Genomic DNA, 6000 nt, shown 5'->3' on the forward strand with positions numbered 1-6000 from the left:
TCATTGAGAAACGGCATAGAGAGGATTGAAGTAATTGTTGGCTGCTGCTAGCTGGTCCTTTTTGGTCATGTTGCCTGCCTCAGAGACAATGTCCTCACACATCAAGCCCTGAAGATCGGATTGAGGTCAGGAAGAGGCACTGCCCTGTCTTGGATTGGTGGTGGTCTCACAGTTACCTGCGATTAACCTGAATGCACCAGATCAGCAATAACCCTGTGGAGCTCTTAGATGCTTGGAATAAAGGCCATGCAGTGTGGTCATGGACACCTAGGTGTTACGAACCTTTGCTGTCTAAGCATGGTGGTGTTTGTTATAGTTACCTCTTAAAACTAATTAAGTTTGCCCCCACAACTCCTTTTCAGATCTTTTTTTGTACATATTTCAATTTTATTGAGACATTTAATACAATGAGTCTTGCGGGTAAACAAGAAATACAAGATTGTTATAAAAGTGATACAACTGGTTTAGAAAGTGTAAGGCAGAGTGCAAATATATTAATGGTTGAGTGTGAAGTTGAGAGGAGGCATCAGGTGGGTCTGCCACGGGTCAGTTGTAGATACAGTATTCTTTGGTGTTTTCATTAACAACTTGGAGGATTAAGTGGCAAATATGCTAACCAAATTAGTGGATGATATGAATCTGGGAGCAATCAAGTACTTGGGAGGTTAGGATTAAATCTTCATTAAATTGGCTCAAATTAACAGAAATGGGGTTCAATTAATTTCTTCCTATAGATTAAGTATTTTTATCAGAGAGACAATACCATGGAGAAAGCTCTCCTTTCCCCTTCCACCAAACGCCACCTCTTGGCCCAGATCTGCCAGCTTTTAGGCCCTTCCACCAGCAGGGGGGATGATTTTGCTCTACTGAAATTTGTCTCAACACAGGAATGTTCTGGCTGCCTGTTGCATTTGACTGTGCTTTTGGTACATTAAATAGCTGTGCAGTGTTTCGTTTGCTGATATATGTTGGTTTACTGCCCTTTGTTCTCTCAATTAAAAAAATAAAAAGTGCTCTCCAGTGGGCAATAGAAGCTGTAGACTTATATCCTTCCTTTTTATCTCTTCCCTTGCTAGATTCCTCTCAGGATTTCTGTTGCCCTTTGTAATCATTCCTATTTGGGGAGTAGGATTTATATCTGCATGGGTATCAACTCAACTCAGCTCCTGCTCCTCATCTGAACATTGTGTAACCAAAAAGACCCTCCAGGAAAGTGGCCTAATCCTACCTCATTGGCAAATGGAATGCATCAAAAGAACAAACTAATGTCTACTGAGGATTACTCTCATCTGGATCTCCCTGAATCTCTGTCGTTTCCTGTGCTTGAACAGCAGATGTAATGTAGGTGACATGGGCTGGTCACTTTGTGTCAAGGTGACGAACAGAATATTGAACTCTGTCATTTTAGGTTTATTCCATGGTATCCACATACTCCGAAATAGAGAGAGAACTTGGTATTTTGCTTTCCATACTTGTAAGGCATAAGCATGCCTAAGCAGGGATGGTAAGAAGGTTTATTTGGGGGCCTTTTGAATTGTAACATGGGATCACAATAGAACTTATAAACGAGCACTCTATTTATATAGTTTTTATATTTATTTAAACATATAAGATGGTGCTGAAATTTGGGGGAAGGGTTGAGGCATATAGGAATGCTTCAGGTTGGGAAGAGAAGGTTTAATAAATGTTCAGCATGGATTATAGGCTTGCTGAAAAAGCTAAGTAACATTTGAAATCAAGCTGCTTTCTTGGGAGGCATGCCATTGCTTTATTCCCCTTGCTTCAAGAACTACTCTAGTTAAAGACATAGCACACTTTTGGCCCTATGACTGGGATTTCCAAAGGAAGCTGCGGGAATTAGGCACACCAATTCTAAACTAGTCAATTTATTCAACATAAATTATGCTAAAGCACAGCAGTGCTCTGGTTATTCTCCTGCACCCACCTCTCACCTTCTGTGCCAAGGATTGGTTGGTGTATAGGCATGAGAGCCAGTTTGTACATCTATAGATGTCTCTTTCATCCTAGGAAAATCACAAACAAGGGAGATCTGGCCAATTTCCAGCCTCTCTCTGCTACCTGAGAGAATATGGTCTTTTGTCTCCGTGGTAAATGACCTGAAATGTCATTGACAAAGTGTTGCCTTAGTGGCTAGATCAAGGGACTATGATTCAGGGCCATTGGAGTGCAATTAAATGTTGCCCAGTGGAAGTAAAATGCTCACAAATCAGAATGATAGCATTTTGCACCCATTTTACAGTGATGGAAAAACATCTGCACAAGGTGCAGGGCAACAATGAATTAGGCCTTTAATTTCTACTCCCAGATTTGACACTGACTCAGTGTGTGGCATTGGGTAAATCACATAACATCTCTGTGCCTCAGTCAGTTCGTGGTTGTAACGTGGTTGTAATACCTACTGCACAGTGACATTGTTGTGAGGCTTCATTAATATTTGGGAAGTGATTTGATATACTTTGAGGGAAAGTGCTGAAGAAGCAGAAAGAAGAGTTGTTTGTTTGTTTTGTAGTAGAATTTGCATCAGTACCGTACAACCCTTAGGAATAAGAGGGATCACTAAGGTTTACTCTTTTTAAACCATGTTCTTGAGATCTGAAATTAGATTGATTCCATACTATTTTTCATTCTGGCACATGGGATGCCTTTGAAAACTAAGGGAAGTTATGACTCAATGGCAGAATTTGCTGCATAAGCATCTTGATATTGTGCAGGAGTCTCTCGCTGTCCGTCTGTCCATATACCTGAAATAATATGTGACTTAAATTCTGTTTTGAAATAACGAGGAATTCATGTTATGGTTTTCTGTCCTCATGACCTCTAGTTAGAGAGAGCTTCTCTCTTTTAGCTCCCTGCATTAGCTTGCTTTTATGTATGGCCAACATGAGTATTTCAAATACATACCACAGTGGGTTTTTAATAATTTTAAAAGGGTGTGTTTATTATGTAACATACACTTCCAATAAATACTAGATTTAAAAAGTAATACAACACAATCAAGAAATGTTTTAAGAGAGGCATAGTCCACACTCCTCTCCAATCAATCTGTGTGTTTGTGGGAGATTGGGATAGAAGCTCTGACTTATGAAAAAAAAAATTCAATTTCTCCTTTAATTTTGAAAATTTGTCTTTACTTGATTTGTTGCTATACCAAATGTATGTATCTGCACCTCTGTTTACCAGCTGTAAAGTGGGTAAGAATTTGAGATATCTCTCTCTCTCTCTATAAATATGCATATATTGTAAAGTCTTATTATTAATATTCATATGAATAAATCATGGGGCTCTGCTGATTTTAAAAATGAAGACTATATTCTAGATTATGTATTGCTTCTGACTTTTATGTTCATGTACAGAAAGAATAAAGCAGTTGTTTTTAAGGATGGAGTCTATTAATCTTCCCTAGCATTAGTCATCTACTTTAGCCCATTTTGGTACTAAGTAACTCACCTCTGTGATGCTATGAGCACCTAGCAAATTATCCAGGCATTAATAAAATTAATAATAGCTATCTCTCATATAGTGGTTTTCATCAGTATATCACAAGTGCTTTACAAAGGAGGCAAGTATCATTATCATTACTAAATGTGGAAGAAAAGCATTTACAATATATGAGGAAGCCATATAGAGGTATGTTTCTAAAAAGAAAAGACCCGTCTGTGTCCAAGATGTGCATAGAATGGTGCACCTCCAGCAGTACACCTGTGTACCAAAACTGTGTGTGTAAATCTGGTAATTGTGCATGAGAAGCTGGGATTGTATTGCAGAATTGTGGCCAAACAACTGACCAGTCTTAATTCAGTCCCCTTGTGCATTATGATACAGTCTTTAATTACATGTTCATGTACTTTTTTTCCCCACAGGATCCTCCCTCATTCAGGGCACTGGCTGGACCTGCTCTGTGACTGAATCAGGGTTGTGCAGTGAAGGACACTGTTTGTTTGTAGGGCCCCTGCCTCACTTTTTGAGAAGTTGGAAGGGGTCTAATGAATGAGGCAGGCAACTGCAGGAAGAGAAAGGAGGGTCTCATGGTTCAGGAAGTCAAATTCCACTCTAGAGAACTGGATTTGATCCCTGCCTCTGCGTTACTATGTGATGCTGGGCAAATCTCTTTCATCAAAGTTGGCCACTAATTGTGTGTTCCTCATTTTCTGGGTGCCTAGCTTAAGACAAGAGGGGCTAAGCACACAAAGGGACTTGACTGTGCAACACTCAGTGGTGCAGTACCTAATTGTCCAGTGGACTCCTCAGCCCTGAATTAGGTGCCCAATACAAAGCCTGGGGAGAGTTAGGTACCTAAACAAGGGATTCACAGAATGAGTGGGGAGTCATCTAATCTAAGCCATTTTGTAGGAAATGTTGAGGAGCAGGGACTGGAATCCTGATCTCCTATATCCCAGGTGAGTGCCCTAGCCACCAAACTATACAGTCAGTCTCTCTCTTTCTTAGTGAATATTTAATTATGTGTACAAAGTGGAACAGCTCCAACAGGAGAGATTGAGTCACATGCCAGACTACCTAATAGCTTAGTGTTTATGGCACTCACCTGGAATATGGGACACCCAAATTCAAGTCCTTACTCCAAATCAGGTAGAGTGGGGATTTGAAAACACATCTCCTACTTCCCAGGTGAATATCCTAACCATTGGGTTACTAGGTATTCAGGGATACATGCACACTCCAGCCCAGACAATTCCTGATCTGGTTGCCACCTAGAACTGTTTTTTGGGAGGCTAGATCTGATAGGCATGTTCTCAGAACACCTACTGGATTGCGATAAGCAGAAGAATGCCAAGTTTGAGGATCCTGCTGGGGTTTAGGCATAAGCTAAGGTGCCAAGCAGCTCGGTGTTGTCAAGACTTAGGTGGTTTTGCACATGCCCACCAATAGAAACTTGGGTACCATGGGGATTTAGGCACCTACAGGTTTAGGCAGCAGCTGACCAGGGGGGTTTGACCTCTGTGGTGTCTAAATGTTGACCTTAGGTGTCTAAAGTGGCATCTTTGCCTCTTTGTGGTTCTAGCCCCAGTAGTCTGATTTGCAGAGGTATAGAGCATTCAGAGCTGTAACTACAGTCAATGGGAGCTGTTCTTTGAACATATAAGGTGCTATAAAATGCAAAGTACTTGAAAAATCAGGTGCTAGACTTATCAAATTGGGCATCCAAAATTATAGGACATTTTTTATCATAATCTCTCTGAACCTCAGTTTCCCATCTGTAGAATTGGGACAATATAGTCCTTTCCCTCACAGAGGCATTGTGAATGCTTGTGAAGCACTCAGATTCTATAGCAATGAGCACCAAAGAAAAGTGCAGGAAGAAATTATTAATTCTGACATCAGAGCAAGGTTTGGAGGGTGTGCAGCAAATAAGGAGCAGGGCTGCACAGAGATTAATGAGGGTAAAACTAAGTAGTGAACCTACTACTATTCCCTAAGCACTGTCCGTCCTATGCACTGAATGAAGTAGGGGGCTTGTGGAGAAAATAGCTTGTGCTAATAGAATTAAAGGCTATCATAATGCATATGCGGAGGGGAGCTGAATTAAGGTTGCATAGGCAATCTTCATTCTCACATTTTCTAACTTTTGAGTCCTTTACTCTGCAGCTGTAATGTTCTTTTAATGTAGGGTTTTGTTTTTTAAATGTAACTTGGCATAGCTGAGCTATGTAAAAAAAGAATTGTAGGTAATGAAGTTTGTGATTGTGTGGGGGTTTTTTGGTTTGTTTATTTAGATGAGAGAGAAATAAACATAATGGCATCAGTATGTCCTGGCTGGCCACCAGCTGGAAATCTCCTATAATTTGATGTGTTGCTACAGGGCATCTGGATGCTGGGAGGCAGAGAGAACAAGCATATGGTGTTCCCTCTTTAAACTCTCACATTTACTCATCAGCTCCTTTTACTGGGAAGTCATTGCTCAGGCTCTGTCTCAGGCTGTGCTGCTACAGCCGGGCCATTGTAAGGTATGCAGTGTAGCTG

This window comes from Lepidochelys olivacea, assembly GCF_965140295.1.
Source record: "Lepidochelys olivacea isolate rLepOli2 genome assembly, chromosome: 5".
NCBI lineage: Eukaryota > Metazoa > Chordata > Testudines > Cheloniidae > Lepidochelys > Lepidochelys olivacea.